General features: G+C 40.5%; 1 protein-coding gene across 1 annotated transcript in view; it reads right to left on the reverse strand.

Annotated features, from left to right (window-relative positions):
• The window catches only part of LOC131265799 (protein kinase C and casein kinase substrate in neurons protein 1), a 42,984-nt gene that overhangs the window by 25,201 nt on the left and 670 nt on the right, over positions 1–17,113 (reverse strand). The window contains exon 2 of the mRNA XM_058268116.1: positions 16,534–16,870. The gene's annotated coding sequence lies outside the window, so the exon portion shown is untranslated. The remainder of the gene's footprint in view (positions 1–16,533; positions 16,871–17,113) is intronic.

Below are 17,113 nucleotides of genomic sequence, written 5' to 3' on the forward strand. Positions count from 1 at the left end.
TTTCGATCGGCGGGTTTCTTTTTTATTTTCATTTGCCACCGGTTCACTTCTCCTTTTTCTCCTTGCAATTGGAAGGCAAGGGAGCATTCGTTAAAAATCAGTTCAGGCCACAAGTGTCTTTCTGCTATCTAGGATTAGCGTCCAGGAGGAGATCTTCGGGGCGATGATTAGGTCGAACGAACTTTTTATCCGGAATCGGAATTAACTTCGCAGCCGTCATTCGTTTTGCAATTTGCACGCAAATTTCTCCCCCCTGCGTTGATCGTCATATTAACCTATTTGCTTTACATCGCCAATCAAACCAGATGACGACTTGAGCGAGTAGAGGGAGGGTGGCGATGATGGGTGTTCCGCATATCAGCGAGGACAGAAAAGCAGCGACAAACCGAAGCAACAAGGCGCGACGACGGTCTCCCGTGTTCCTTGGTTCGGATTGAAAGTGAGAAATTAAAAGTTAAACTATTCCATACACGTCCCAATGACTAACCTCAATTCTCACTCCCTCAACCCTCCCCCTCGGGATGCCATTTTCCATCCAACCGAAAGAGGTATGAAAAATTCAACAATCAAAATCTTCAAACCGGTACAAGATGTCGATGCCGTTTTGTCCGTTTCTGTCTCTCTGAAGGCTTGGCTTGTGGACATTCCATCAATGGAAAGATTGTACAGCGATGGTGAAATTTAAACTGTTCACTCTCACTTTATAAACGTTTTATCATTACTTTTATTTATATTTTCACAATCTGCCATGAATGACGAACGAAAAACAACACCAATTTAAGAAACTAAATTAAGACTAGAGTTGTGTTACTCAAATTCAAATTCTTGAATCTGAATGATTCGTTGTGTTTTAGAGATTCATGAATCTTTAGATGAGAGATTCATGAATCCCAAAGATCTAATGACAAGAGATGGCCCAAAAATAGATAGAGGGACCCCTTTTTTTGGTTGCATGATCCACACCAATGAAAGAATCGTGAAGATTCGTAACAGATCCATGAAATATTCATGAAGAATTCATTAGCGTTTGATGATTCGAATCCCTAAAGATTGATGATCAAGATTTAGATCCATCTGAATGAATCTTAGGCGAAAGATTCATATGAATGAATCTCGCCAAAATATTCATTAAGCACAACACTAATTAAGACCATATTTTAACCAAACAGCCTCAGTCAGTAAAACAAAACATAAAGTAAGAATATAAGTTATAAAATATAAGTTATGACGCATTTTTTATATGACTGGTTTCATGGTGTACCATATAAACCACTGGTTTCATGGTGTACCATATAAAGGTAGTCGTCACACAATAGCAGTAATGTGTTTGATTCTCAACCCAACGCCACGAATATTTTAATCAATAAGGATGCGCTTGAAGTAATGCTGTTGACATTACTCCTTTAGCTATTATATTTTATCCTTTGTTAGAAGTTGTTTAGTTTAACTATTAAAATATAAATTGTATTGCTATGGTTCCCAATATCATCCCATGCAGTTGGGCCTGCACAATCACCGCCATTTTGTGTCGACAGCAATCATCCATCGTTAACAGACGCGCTCCACAAGTCATTGCCGGGGTCATTCAACAAGTCTGCCCTGCGAGCTACAACAAACGAGCGAATCTCGCCCTCTTCAACCGGCCGGTTGTTGCACCCTTACACACATATGGCCCAGATTCGATTGTTTACATCAATTATTTTTTCGCCACCACCAATGAATGCTGCTCGAACGAACGAGTGAGTTAGCGGATCGGTGTGAAATGCGCGTACACTTACTGCTTCTTGCGCTTTCATAAAGGCGACTGAAATTAGGTAGGGAGGGATGGAAGGAGGGAGGGGAGGGGGTGAAGGAAGGGGAGAGATATTTTACGCCAAGCAAATCATTGCTTTTAACAAACAACGCTTTTGGGGTGAGACTAGAGTTCAAATTCCATTTCAACAATGTTCGCACAAAATGGAACCCTGCAGCAACATTTGTCCATACCAGGGGTCGGCATGCATTTCCTAAAAAGGGCCAGATGATTATAAAGAAACCGAAAGCGTATTAAATTTTTAAATGATAAAGTTACTTAAAAAAATGGTGTAAGATAAAATATAAGAATTTTGATCTTTTTTGACATATACATTTTGGTTCGTTTTACTGTTGATTAATTTCTTTAATTGTACTTGGAATTAATTCTCTGCTCTAATTATTGTAACGTATTTTGGCTTAACTGGCGTTCTCTCAGCAGTGAAAATTACTCAGCTACGAGAACTTTTTGCAATATTGAAAAGTTACCCTTATTTTTATCGTAATGGGTATAAAAACAGTATTCCTTGAATAAAGCCATTTTGGGTGCAAAGTAAACGAGTGATTGCCGCCGAATTTTGGACGAGACTCACGACGCTAAGAAATTTTAGAACGATCAAGAATACAAATACGTTAACAAAAATCTAACAAAAAGTTTACGAGGAAGCCACCTGATATTGAACAATTTGTTCAACAATTTTAATCTTCATCTTCATCTATCTGCCATCGTGAACAAATCTGATAAAAATTGAGATGGGTTTTTTGTACAAACTGTTTTCTTACGGGCCGGATAAAATCAGTTGGAGGGCCGGATTTGCCTCGTGGGCCGGACTTTGCCGACCCCTGGTCTATACGATGCGTGATGACGGGACCTGAAAGCGGCCAATTGATCCATCGACACGACTGTTATTGTTTTTCGCAGTGCGATTGTTTGTATTTAATCCATGGTTGCGATTGGGGTTAGATTAATTTGGGGTTGTTTATGTATCGCAGAAAACACAATATTAAGTTGCAGATGAAGTTAGACACTCGAAGTTTTGTATTTGACTCAACGATCACGTAATGATTGACAATTGAGTACATCCTGAGAAGTGGTAGATCCAAGCTAAAATTCAAAAGAAACATTTGGCAACAATATTTTTCCTCAGATGGAACATACTTTAATGCATCGGTTGCAATGCATGGTACATCATCCTAACTAGGAGATAATTTAAATTGTAGGGTCTCTAATAAAACCCTTACATATTAACTCCTTCCGCACATCCAACCTCATGACAACACTCATTACTGCCAAGCAGCAGCAGTCGACCCCGAGTACCCGGGGTCCACACTGCATATAAAAAAAACCTTGCGCGATGTCGCACGAATCGCGCTAGGTTTTTTTGCATGGAGTTCAGCGCCTGTCAGGCGACGTCGCGTTACGCGACGGTGCAGTCTGGAAAGCGTGTTTCAAGCAGACCGTTGTCTCGGCCATTTGGCAGGCATATCAGAACCTTTTTTTTATTTATTCAAGAGATTTTACGCCTTAAGGGTGACATTCGTGTCTATCTTAAATTAGGGTTACATTTTTGAAATATCAGAACATGGGTTTACATCGTTTTGCGACTGTTTGATGGCATGGGAATCGGATATGTGGATTCGATGTACCCACCACTAGAACGAAGCAGCGGTGCACCAACAAGTTTCAAAAACCTTGGTCCAACTTACAATACTGGCTGAAATAGCTAATTTGTTAATAACTTTTTAGTGCGCCGGTCAATTTCAACAACCGACCTCTCAAATGAAAGGTCTTTTGAAGACAAACAACTTCATACAACAAAGATTCCACCTCGAATCGAGGTTTACGAAATAAACATTTGACTGGGACGTAGGTACAGATACCTTGGTTCATATTTTCTGCTGAAATAACAAATTTGTTAATATCTTAATGATCGCTTTTGATCGAATTTGTACATGCGACGCATTGAATGAACCGATTACCGATTTCCACAAATGTACCTTGCCTCAAGTAACATATTACATTTTTACCATCTTTTCTACTTTTTCTACCAGCTCTCGGTAAGAGTGCTCTGAATCGCATTTCTAAAGCTACGTTTGGTGAAAAGAGGCAGCTATTATCGAATTACCGGCGGCAGTTACGGCTTCAACGGCAAAGATTCCCATAATCAATGAACATCTTCCCGTATGCCGAGGCAATGGATGATCTTGCTACTATGTGGCAAAACCAAGAAACACGACGCCCGAAGCTTCATTAACCCTTTAACCGATTACATTTGAGTATTCCAAACTAAAAAAAAAGATAAAAAAAAGAAAAAAATAAAAATACTCATGTCCCAGGAGTTTTCTTAGTGGGTAGGAATCCCACACTACCCATTCTCTTAGGAGAATGGGTGTCTTGATCGGGGATAACACTTGCCCTCCCGAACCAGAAGATCTTTCTCCTGGTAAAATAACAAAAAAGAAAAAAAACGATTTCTCTCTTTTCAGAACCGGAACCAGCGCGTTGTATCGAATGAATAGATGAAAACATCCCTAGATGAATGTATGGAAGCTCCTTATGAAAACAAACTTTTCCTCGACATGTTTAGTTCGATTCACTTTCTATATGTGTATAAGATGCAACACTAGTCAATTCGCGATACGAGCATCTGGTGGATTCCAGTGGATTAAATTGGTTCGAATGTTGCCATCCTCTCTTCTAGTGGTTGAATTTGATTCATTTATTTTCATATATACTAAACGTTTTGAGCTACGAATCCGCACGCACTGAAACAAAACTATATAAACGCACAGCCTACCGTGGTTGTTGAGAAATTTAAAAAATGGGAAATTAGTCAACCAAACTTCGCATCAAGTAGTCTGATTGTGGAAAATGTAACAAAAATGTTTATAAATCAAACGCAGCACTCATTGAGAATCAATTGTTTATGAGACGAGATGGCATGCAGATGTGATATTATTCGCTCCCGCTCAAAAAGGCGCTCAACCCAAACAACAACTATACTTAGCGCCTTTCTGAACTTTATATTTTGCAGAAAGAAAAGGTCTTCACCGACAATGGGAAATGTGGTGGGGAAATGTGTAGATTGCCAACGAAAATCAACAAATAGACGCGAAGGATTTAAAACATTGTTCACCATCTTAGACAACGACAAATATGGCTATACAGCGGAAGAAAAAGAACGCAGGAGGAACACCCAGATTCCAATATATTACAAATATAGGTATAGAGATAGAAATTATAGGCCTGTAAGTAGATATAAACAACTTTTTCGTATAATAAGGTGTTTTTAGATTGAAGAATGGTATTTAAGCAACTTTCGTTTTATTTATTTTCAGATCACGAAGAAACCGAGACTCTCGGATATTGATGAAAATGAGGAAATTTTCTTCTGATGTTTAATAGTTTTTCAGTAATCGATTAATTATGTATTTAGTTTTCTCTCTTTCTTTTCTTTTCTTCTTTTTTTAAAAATGTAATTTAATAATAATCGGGTAAAGGCAAAATGAAGCCTCGTGTGCCGTGTCTACTGGTTTTGCTGTATGCATACAGCCTTTGCCTCGGCACACGGAAAGATGTGCCTTGATTATGGCAACCTTCGCCGTTGAAGCCCTAACTGCGGCGGGTAATGCGGTAATAGCAACCTCTTTTCCGAAAACGTGGCTTTACAAATCCGATTCGATGCACTCTTTCTAACACTGCATATCTTCAAGCATTTGCAAGCATATTAGAATACTCTCAAAGAAGATCAGTCTCTAAAATTAAAAAAACAAAAATTATTTTTTATAAAAAAATTTATTGATTGGTCCTTTGGGGATGTTCCGATCAAAATATTCCCAAAGAAGATCAGTCTCTAAAAAAACACAAAAAAAATTTTATAAAAAAATTATTGATTGGTCCTTTTGGGATGTTCCGATCAGAATATTCCCAAAGAAGATCAGTCTCTAAAACTAAAAAAAAAAATATTTTTTATAAAAAAAAATATTGAGCGGTCCTTTGGGGATGTTCCAATCCGAATATTCCCAAAGAAGATCAGTCTCTAAAATCAAAAAAAAAATTTTATAAAAAAATTTTGAGTGGTCCTTCGGGGATTTTCTGATCAGAATATTCCAAAAGAAGATCAATCTTTAAAACTAAAAAAAAACCATTTTTTTTTTATAAAATATAGAGTGGTCCTTTGGGGATGTTCCAATCAGAATATTCCCAAAGAAGATCAGTCTCTAAAACTAAAAAAAAAAATATTTTTTATAAAAAAAAATATTGAGCGGTCCTTTGGGGATGTTCCAATCCGAATATTCCCAAAGAAGATCAGTCTCTAAAATCAAAAAAAAAATTTTATAAAAAAATATTGAGTGGTCCTTCGGGGATTTTCTGATCAGAATATTCCAAAAGAAGATCAATCTTTAAAACTAAAAAAAAAACCATTTTTTTAATATAAAATATAGAGTGGTCCTTTGGGGATGTTCCAATCAGAATATTCCCAAAGAAGACCAGTCTGTAAAATAAAAAAAAAACTGCAAAATTATTCAGTGGTCCATCAATTGCATATCTTTGGGGGTGTTCCGATATGCCTTCCAAATGTCTGAGAAAAAGGTGTGCTAGAAAGAGTGCATTGCAATGCATTTCTAAAGCTACATTTGGTGAAAAGAGGCAGCTATTACCGAATTACCGGCGGCAGTTACGGCTTCAACGGCGAAGATTCCCATAATCAATGAACATCTTCCCGTATGCCGAGGCAATGGATGATCTTGCTACTATGTGGCAAAACCAAGAAACACGACGCCCGAAGCTTCATTAACCCTTTAACCGATTACATTTGAGTATTCCAAACTAAAAAAAAAGATAAAAAAAAGAAAAAAATAAAAATACTCATGTCCCAGGAGTTTTCTTAGTGGGTAGGAATCCCACACTACCCATTCTCTTAGGAGAATGGGTGTCTTGATCGGGGATAACACTTGCCCTCCCGAACCAGAAGATCTTTCTCCTGGTAAAATAACAAAAAAGAAAAAAAACGATTTCTCTCTTTTCAGAACCGGAACCAGCGCGTTGTATCGAATGAATAGATGAAAACATCCCTAGATGAATGTATGGAAGCTCCTTATGAAAACAAACTTTTCCTCGACATGTTTAGTTCGATTCACTTTCTATATGTGTATAATATGCAACACTAGTCAATTCGCGATACGAGCATTTGGTGCATTCCAGTGGATTAAATTGGTTCGAATGTTGCCATCCTCTCTTCTAGTGGTTGAATTTGATTCATTTATTTTCATATATACTAAACGTTTTGAGCTACGAATCCGCACGCACTGAAACAAAACTATATAAACGCACAGCCTACCGTGGTTGTTGACCCAAACAACAACTATACTTAGCGCCTTTCTGAACTTTATATTTTGCAGAAAGAAAAGGTCTTCACCGACAATGGGAAATGTGGTGGGGAAATGTGTAGATTGCCAACGAAAATCAACAAATAGACGCGAAGGATTTAAAACATTGTTCACCATCTTAGACAACGACAAATATGGCTATACCCTGATGTGTGTACCTCGCTAAACCTATTGTAAGCATATGCCTAACAAGGAGGTAATGCTTATGACCAGAAACACTATCCTTAACAGACGCCAGGAGCTACGGGTTCCTACATTCCTACCCCTTTCGGTGGCCGCTATCCAGAGGCTCATTTATAAAGTGGATGTATGCACACGCCACTCGCTTGCACGCACGCATAAATCCAGCCGAAGGAAAGCATAAATCTTCATAATTGTATCATCAATGCCACCATTGTTGCTGTCTGGTGGTGTTGATGAATGATGATTTGTGTAAATTGTTAAACTTCAACTCCGATAAATTGTTTTTATTTTCTATGCGTCTGAATTTTCATCAACTCGGCGACCGAAAGTCGACCAGTCTCTACGCAAAAACACGCACACCTGAGGACTTCCCACAGCCAACACCTAATTAAAAGTGCTACAAAATGCAGATAATCTGCCTCTCGGATAAACGCGACGACTCGCTCCGACGGCCCTAGACAGAGTGGAAGAGGAAGTAGGAAGGGTGGGGTACTGAGGTGTGGTGCAAGCTATTCAATCGAGCACGATCGTTCCACCCTCGAAGCTAGTTAGCAACGTCGAAGTCGTTGTTGCGCTTCGCAAGAAAAGTGAATTTTTATTTTTCCCACATTAAATGCCGCGATATGTGGACGGGAAGGTAAAACACTGGTGATAGCTGCTTACATATGCACCTTGCGACGTCAGCTGGAGTGCACTTGCATCCACAACATCCGCCCGGGTGGAGGGAGGAGGCACGTTGTTGAGCAATGTGTTAAGCAAATATCGGTAGCTGTCTGCGCCTGCACACTGTTATCTTGTGGTTTGTAGCAGTTTTGCATCATCGTGGTATTGTATGCATCTGGTAAATAGATTTATTTTTTGCCACCAGAATGGTTGGCGCGGGACATGCGGGACGAATAATAAACTGTGTGAGTGTGAGAAGACATCCAATTTTGCTATCTTTTGCAATTGTGCGAGTAATGTCAATCAAAACATTGGACCACACAGAGTTGCAGAGAAAACCCCGTTCCGAAGGTATTGAACATATTATGAAACGCTTTGACATCCGTGGTGGTGTCGTTCGAAAAATACCTCTTCGGCAATTTTTTCCTTATCCTTTCTTTCCTTCAAGTGTTGCATTTCTCGTAACCATCCTCATTAAGGCCAGTGTGCCTTGTACGCTCCGGGAGCATGTACGATGTATATTTATTTGTAAACACATCCGTAACCCACGGGTAAAACTTTCGCTAACGGAACATCGATCGATCGCTGCTTGCGTATGCCTTCCCGGCTTGACGACTATGTAATCTTCAGCCCCTCCATCCGATGGGGAAGGGGCAATGTTAAAAGTGATCCTGCATCGCGAAACTACGAGAGAGGAAAAGCAAAAAGCTTGGCTCGCTTCTGTTTACTCGGTTTCCCACCGTAAATTATTGTGTCCACACGAACCAGCCCGGATTGATTTCATACACAAAAGAGGATCGTAAAATGAAACAAAACTTTAAATTAGCTTATCCTTTTTCCACCATGATGCGGTCAGGATGTGCTACTAATCATAGAAGTTTGTGCATAATCGAGTAATTATGTTTTCGGACGTACGGTATTATTTGTTTGTGTTTTTCGTACTGCTTGCTGAAGACAAAAGAAAACTGTACTGCTATTTTGCTGCATCAGTTTAAATAAAGCAAAAACTTATTTTCGCGAATACATTCGTCAAAAGTCGAAATAATAACAAAATAAAGGTTAACCAACACAAGCGGCTTCCCTTTATCAACATCCCGAGTTTGATGCAATGTAAAAATGCCTGTCGATAACGATTGCAACAACTTGAGTGCTTAATAAACTGATTGCAGCACGAAGCTGGAACTGGTAGCAGCCAACCATGCACTGTAGGGGAAACGAAGTTGATAAGCAAAACGTTTCGGGATAAGCCGGAGGAACCTTTCGAAGATAACAGAGTTCAGAGTTTAGTTTGTGCAAACGGTATTTCGGTGCTGTGAGTCATCGAGAGGAAAATATTTGTGTTTTATCATACAGCTATTCTTTTTCCCACAAGCAACCTAACCAGCAAAATTCATACATTTTTTACAGCAAAAACAGCTCTTGGAATCTACTGTTGTAGAACGTTCTGACGTAAATCCAATTTCCAAATAAACGCATCCGGCAGACATTCCCCATTTGCTGCAGGTGTTGGCTAAGATTATATTTATCTTCAATTACCTACGAACGCCTTATCTTCGTATCTCTACATCGACTGTAGAGCTTCAACGGGAAAAAAAGGAATTCATCGCTCTAAACTTACAATTTCGAAACAAAGGGCAGAAAGGGAATCGCACCCTTTGGGAATTAGGTGAGCATTGCAAATGCCGGTTTCTTTATTCGAACGATCAAATGCGACCAGTTATGTTGCACAAACCCCTCGAATGGATTGTTCCGTTCAGTCTGCACAGCGTTCTGCGAACAATTAAATCAGAGTCAAAAAGGCATCCGTTTCGGCTGCTCTTAACCTAACGCTGCACTTCGGATTGAAAATGTGCATGGTATTGCATTTTCCCTCTCAAAAATCTAACCACTAACGTTTTGACCTTCAGTCTGAATGGCTTAGAGCAAGTTTCTTAAGCAGACCTGCTTCCGCTGATACCCATTGCATTCACTGGTATTGTTAGTTCATGGGTTCATTTGCCAACACTGTTGTGGTGCCGACGAAAAAAAAACTGCTGCTATAAGTTTCCATTGAAGGCCAAAGTCTGCATTGGCTGCTTTCGTAGCGTGCAGTAAGCTTACAACTGCACGGTGCAACTTTGCAACCGGTAGCACTAGTTTGTGTAAGGTTCATGCAGGTGCATGCAGCTAGTACGATTCACGTTGCATAAATAGAAACACACGGCAGTCTTGTGTTGATGCCTTTAACTATCAGATGATTCAACGGTTAAGACATACAACTACCAAGGGACATGAGGTGAGTACATCTTCCCTTCCCAAGATAAGTCAGCTGCTGCTCTTTTGGTCACATACTAATCAATCCAATTTATTTCTCCTAATTAATCGTCCAACTATCCTCTCACTTTCATGCGCTATATGAGGAAATCGTCGACTTCCGGGCTGCGGGGAAAAATAATCTGCAACCATTATCGAATTTCCGCTCGCTGCTACACTAACCCCCCAATGACGAATGGTACCAAGTAATTCGATCTCGGCCCAGAATGCTTAAAAAAAACCAGGAGATCGATAATGCTTAAAGCAGTCTTGTTGGCAAAGCCATAATCTGCTGCCGAGAGAAAAGCCGCCGAAGTAAGTCCGGACCGTTGGATTTGGGGTAGATTCACCTTCACCTCACCGAAACCAGCCGAAAAGAAGCATGTTACTTATACCATTACAATCCCCAAAGCAGATACTTTGCTCGTTCAATAGTATTAGCACGAAACAGCGGACCCCAGCGTTGTGTCTACATTTGTAAGCCATTTTACTTTTGTATCTAATTGGATTTGACAATCCGCAGCAATTATGATGTCTCCATGGTTCGAATGATCGGAAGCCGATCGCGATGGAGCAGCAGCAATTGGAGCAAATGAGGTAGTACGGGATCGTCTTTCCAACTCAGGCAGGAACGAAGTATGTGTGACCGTTTCAAGCGACCGAAGGCGCTTATTCTATTAGCATACAATTTCTGTGCTAATCAGGTGCATCGCACCAAACTAAGCTCCATCGTAGATCGTAAGAGTAACTAACATGTTGTAGTATTACTTCATCATGCCATACCATTGGGGCAACTACATACAGTCTGAAAACTGAAATAATAATTACATTGAATGGGAAATAATCAATATCCCTGAATCATGTTCGATACGTAAAACATACCTCACCTATGGAAATAATCTAAATCAAAAGGGTGTGATGCATGACCCATGCAAGCGACAATCCCAACAAATCGTAAGACAATAATTAAGTTCTAAACACAACGCGATACCAGCGACAGCTAGCAGAATTTTTATTATCTACATTCACAACACTTTACCTCTTATCATTGATACCTCCTGAGTGCGCTACAAAGGGAAACAGGAAAAATCAAACAAAATCACCCGCAGAACCGCTTGCGTAAGCCCGAGCCACGTTAAACGCCGCCCTGGCTCTGCTGGTAACACACTTGGCGCGCACGGGTATCCAGCGGTTCGCTCTGATTCCGTGCCAACACACGGCAGCGCCGGGCAATATTTACACAATCCCGATAAGATACTGCGACAGCACACGACAGCAGGCTCCTTTGGACACGGGCTAGCAGCGGTTGGTGTGTTGGAAATCGGGTCGCATTAGGGTCCACCATCGTCTCTAGATACCCTTGGTGCTCAAGTAAACTGTCAAGTGTCAAATTTTTCGAACGGTCCCGATTGGCATTCCCGCGGTTTGGTTGTCCTATTGATTATGCTCGAAGGAACAAAAAATAAAACAACCCCACATAAATAAACAACCATCGAAGACGCACACACACAACCGGACGCACCCGAGATGCCACAATCCGATCAACGAGGGGCGTCGTATTTTGGTGACCGTTTTCTCCAGGTGGCAAAAACAAAAAATCGGAGGAAAAAAAAATCTGATTGGACATTCCTTTTCGTCCGTTAACCTTACTTCCTCCTTTGCCACGTTTAAACCGGTTCCAAAAATTCCCTCATCTTTTTTTTATTCCAGCTTTCTTTCAACCCTCTCCATGGCTTTCATTCATTCGTACCGTCTAGCAGCATCCATTGCGAAAAGAAAGAACAAAACTAAGACCCGACTCGACGACGGGCGCGGCTTAAAAAGGCAAATGAATGGAAAACGATTAACCAACGGTCAACTTTTCGACGACGACGCCAATGGAATCTTCCCGGCCAGCCAGCATCCTCCGTTACTTAACCAGAGGGAGAATAATGCCGATCGCGTAGCGAATATCTAGAAGTCCGGCTGAGATTCGTCCCACTTCCATCGGTAATGGAGCGGACAAGTGCCAAATCTAGCGTTCAGGTGATGATGCTGACGATGACGATGAAATCATCCCCCCAGAAGCAGATAATAGAGAGACTGTGGCGAACAAAATGGAGAAGTTACGAAAAAAAACCCGGACCACTTGCACTCAGAACGAATGTGATTACGAAACGTTCGCTAAGTGAGCGCGATAATCCACCCCACGGACTCGTCGAACCGGAAATGGTGGGTAGGGGGGTTAAGGACGGGGTGGTGCACGTGCTGTCGTCTGCCTGTGACCCATGCCGTCCCGAAGCTTTAACCCTGAACTGAGCCGAAACCACGGAAAGATGCGCGCGTTTTGCTGCTTTGCCCGGGTCGTGATTAATTATCATGAATTATTCGAAAAAGTAAAACGTACCGGGCGTGCCATTGTGCGCGCATTTTATTTTTCGCGCTACAACCAGTGCAACACACTACTACGGGCGAAGATCGTGATCTTGAAACCGGCCCTGCGCGAACGGGGGGTGGTGCTTTGAGGGAGGTACCAATACACAGAAGCACAGCGCATCCCCAGGCAAAAGTTCTTATCATCTTCCTCCTATCCATCCATCACACATCTCTCAACCCACCTGACTCGCTGTAGTGCACGAGGTGGGCAAATGTTACATGCATCGTGTGCTTGTCTAAGGTATTACCGGGAACAGCTTCTCCAGCGCAGGCCGAGGGAAAAGCAAATGTAACGTGTGTTGCGTTTATTAGCACAGCGAAACACACCTGAAGCGTCGTCATGAAAACAACCAGTGTGGCACCAACTCGGTATAAGCTATCCTGCTTTGAAACGAATGTGTCTTTCGTTTTTGTGTCTCAATAAATACTTTTGCTGAACGTAATTCGAAGATAATAAAAAACAAGAAACGTTCCTATATTACCATGAGATGAGTAATAGTGATATGAAAGTTTAACTTTTTCTCGCACTTATTACTCTATACAGTTAAAAACTTCCGATTGATATTGTTTTATATTTATTAAGGTTTATCAAGTCTTGGATAATTGCTGAAATATAACAATATATAGAAACCGTTAAAGTTAACATTTTTTTAGAAAAACAAGCACTCTGAAACAAATAGTTTACTTCTATGATGATATAGCTTGTACATTTGTACGCAAATTCCATAACTGTAGCTGATTAGCTGAGCTAAAAAAATAACATTTGTTATGTTTATCAGAGATAAATGTTTCAAATCTAGATTCACGAATCTAACGGAACTTTTGAATGAGATAAGCTTTTTCACAATCTTTAAAGATTCACGAATCTTTAATTATAGGTTAACGTGGCATTGTGGATTCGTAGGAATGGAAACGTTGTCCAAAATTGAGGCGATGTTTTAAAATCGATGAAGCATAACGCATCTTGAAAGATTAAACAAATTCGAAACATTCAATCCCTTTCGCTAAATATGTAAAAAAAAAGTAATCAAATCTATATGACGATGGGGATCGCATGATTGGGGAACGAATTCCGATTACTTGTCTTTTATCTCAATTAAATAAAGTCCGGTGAAGACTGCGCACCATATCTTCATTCAACAATGGTCGCGGGAAGGATTCAAAAGAAAATATCAAATTCCGAGAACTACCTAACCAAAGTCCAACGGCGCGAACCGCTAATATATGAAGACTATATATTGGTTTGGTCTCGTGAAACCTCCAACGGTGGGTGGATGGAAAGGGTGTTAAAGGCACTTTAGGGAGGCAACATTTTCCCGTTAGTCCAGCTCGCTCCACGGAATACTATTCAAAGGCCCATCCTATATAAGCCAGGGTGTGCGCGGGATGCTGGATGAGTGATTTTACGAGCTTTCTCAAACTCTTCTTTCTCTACGATTCGTTGTCCCAACATCTTCAGACGATCGGTACGATTCTAACGAGAAGATCGAACTGCGGCGAAAACCGCGTGTTCCGATAGCATTCCACAAATCGATCCGTTCCACCAGACGGGGGGGAAAGGAAAGTATGCTTGAGTATTCTGAAACATATAACAGACATACACAAACCAGAGAGAATGTGTTCGGAGGACCATCACTCTCACCATTCGCCGTTTTGTGGGACTGAAATCAAAAACAACAGCGACGAAAGAAAACTGCCCACCGTGGAGGAGTGTTGGTCACAAAGCCAGGAAAACGGCACTTTACTGCTGTGACGAACGAACACTGATCGTTGTTTTGTGTCCCTCCCCAGCATCCAGAATAAGCTCCAAAATTGGATGGACCAATGTTAAGCGGTGTGTTGAGAAGTGGCAATTCGGCTCCGTTGTTTTGACGTTTCCCGAAGGCCAATCAATCTTTTTGTCGGCGATTGAAACACATCCAGGCCGAGTTCCAGAGCTAGGGTGTGTCCAGACTTTCTCACACTTTTTTCACATTGAAATGATGGACGGATGGAGATAGAAGCACATACATAAATTGCACTTGTTACTCATTCAAAACTATTTCAAACAGAGAACATACACTGTCAGAGATTTTTTTAGCAAAATCAACCCTTCTCCTATTCATGTTCCTTTGCCAAACGAACGATTATTAGTGACAAGCATTTATCTCACACTGTTGACTTCATTTTGTGTCGCTCCAATTTAATGATTGCGTCCTCATTCAGTGTGGCACAACATTACGCGCCAGGAATTATGATTTTGCCATTCTAACGCGACACCGGAAAGCCATTAAAGTTTCAACTTGCAAAAAAACAGGGTAATTTGCAAACCCTACAGCATGTGGCACCCGGTTGCGGAACTACTGTTGCCTTTGCGCACTCTTTTTATAAGCGTTAAACCATCCCAAAGGAACATTGGTATTTCGGAGACGTTGATAAAAAGAGAGAGAGAGAGGGGAAGCACCAGAAAAAAGAGTCAAACCTTTGCCTGCATGATTGATGATGTCAGGGAAGATAAACTTAAACGCAAAGGACCATTCCGCCACGTACACTGACGAGGCGTAGAGGGATTCGTGCCGAAAAATCACCACCACAGAATGACCACCGTGGCAAAAGCAACATTGTTGGAGCCATTTCCAGCGATCGGGTGGCCCTTATCGTGTTATGTTTATGGACTGAATGTTGGGCAAATTATCACCGAATCGTTTTCGCTTGTTCTATCCCACCATCAATCTATTGGGAAACATCAGCTGAATTTGTTGGTTCGCAACTAAATTATATTCTCCAACTGCGCTCCAACCGTTTGATGGGTGTCTCGGACACTTTAAGTGTATAACATCCTTCTTGTATTAGTTGCTGTTTGCCTGTTGGTACGAGAATACTTTAAACTTTCTTATCTTATCAGGAAGACAGTCGTGGAGAGGTTTATTCAAAATCGCTCCGAGCCTAACGGTGACGGTGTTTGCAACACTCTGGTCGAAGCCAATTATTCTGCTCGAAGAGAATTCAATGAACGCTCTAGCGTCCAATAGGCAACCAAAACATTGGATCAGTGAATTTAAATGGCAACAACTCTGCATGCGTGCCAACGGTTATATAAAAAGCATTCTCAAGTAAACAAGCTAGTAGGAAATAATATGTGAGTTCTTTTAGCACTAGAACTACCGCGGGTTTTGCGCTTGAAACTTTAGCGCAAATTATTTTCAATACTAAAAAGAAAAAAATTGTTTTAATGCATACAAATTACATACATTCCATTGGATGTGTGAAAGTTATGCATTAACATTTGGTAGAATTGTTCAGCCTTAACAATTAAATGTGATTGAAAAAGTACCTGACCAGTGAAAATGACTGGTTCGGTAGTTCTAGTGTAAAACTATTTAATAGAAAAAAATCTTGAATTGAATTCAATTCAGTCGGAGTATTCTTCCGCAAGACACGTACGTTTAACGACGAAATACAAATAAAACAAAGGTCGATATTGTTGTTCAAGTTCAAGGTCGTAATAACTTTGAACCCCGTTTGTTTTCCCATCTACTTTCAACACGTCATCTTTCCCTCATCCTCATCATAAAGGTACATGGAGTCCTTGACGTAAAATAAAAAGAACATCGTAAGTAAATAGAAGAAAATTCCCAGCAGAAGCACTTGACCTACAAAGGATTCACTCCTTTCTTCCGGGGGAATTTTCTCTGGCGCGGTATGGGAGAAGAAAAACATGCAGCTGTTGACAGTATAAAATGCTATGATTTTTGTATATAGAAATAAACTAGAATGCAATTACTTGTTGCGATATATGTGATATAGGGTAGTATTTACCTTGCTACTCGTTAGATTGGTTTTTCTTCGTTGTTGAAGAATTGGCTCAACGCTGACGGGAAAGTAATCCTTACGGTGGACTGGCTAAACTCGTTTGATGTTATCTATAGCGATACGATCAACTTGCACTGACGCCGAAGATAACTCACTGAATTTATGCACCGATTAAAAAGGCTTCACAATTCACGTATCTTCTTTTGCTCAATTTTCACTTTATAATCAACACATTGTCATTCAAGTGTATTGATCACTTTAGCTTAACCGACAGTTAGGGAATACTGGCGCTGTTGTTTTCCCTTTTTGGTACGCATTCACATGAATTCTACAACAAAATGTTCTGTAAAACAAATCGAAAACAATTGGAACTTTAAAAATGCATGTTCCCAAAATACATGTACAATTATTCAGTCTGAAACAGAAATCTCCAATCTCCAATTTTATTCCCTAACGAAATTCGTTAAAGAAATTTGTATTAACCGGGAAGAGAGATAGGGGAGGCACATTTTACCAGTGCCATGACCTTGAAGTACCGATTCGATGACCACCGTTTAGCAAAACCTATGCGACCAGGCAGTTTTAC

This window comes from Anopheles coustani, chromosome 2 (genome assembly GCF_943734705.1).
Source record: "Anopheles coustani chromosome 2, idAnoCousDA_361_x.2, whole genome shotgun sequence".
NCBI classification, from domain to species: Eukaryota; Metazoa; Arthropoda; class Insecta; order Diptera; family Culicidae; genus Anopheles; species Anopheles coustani.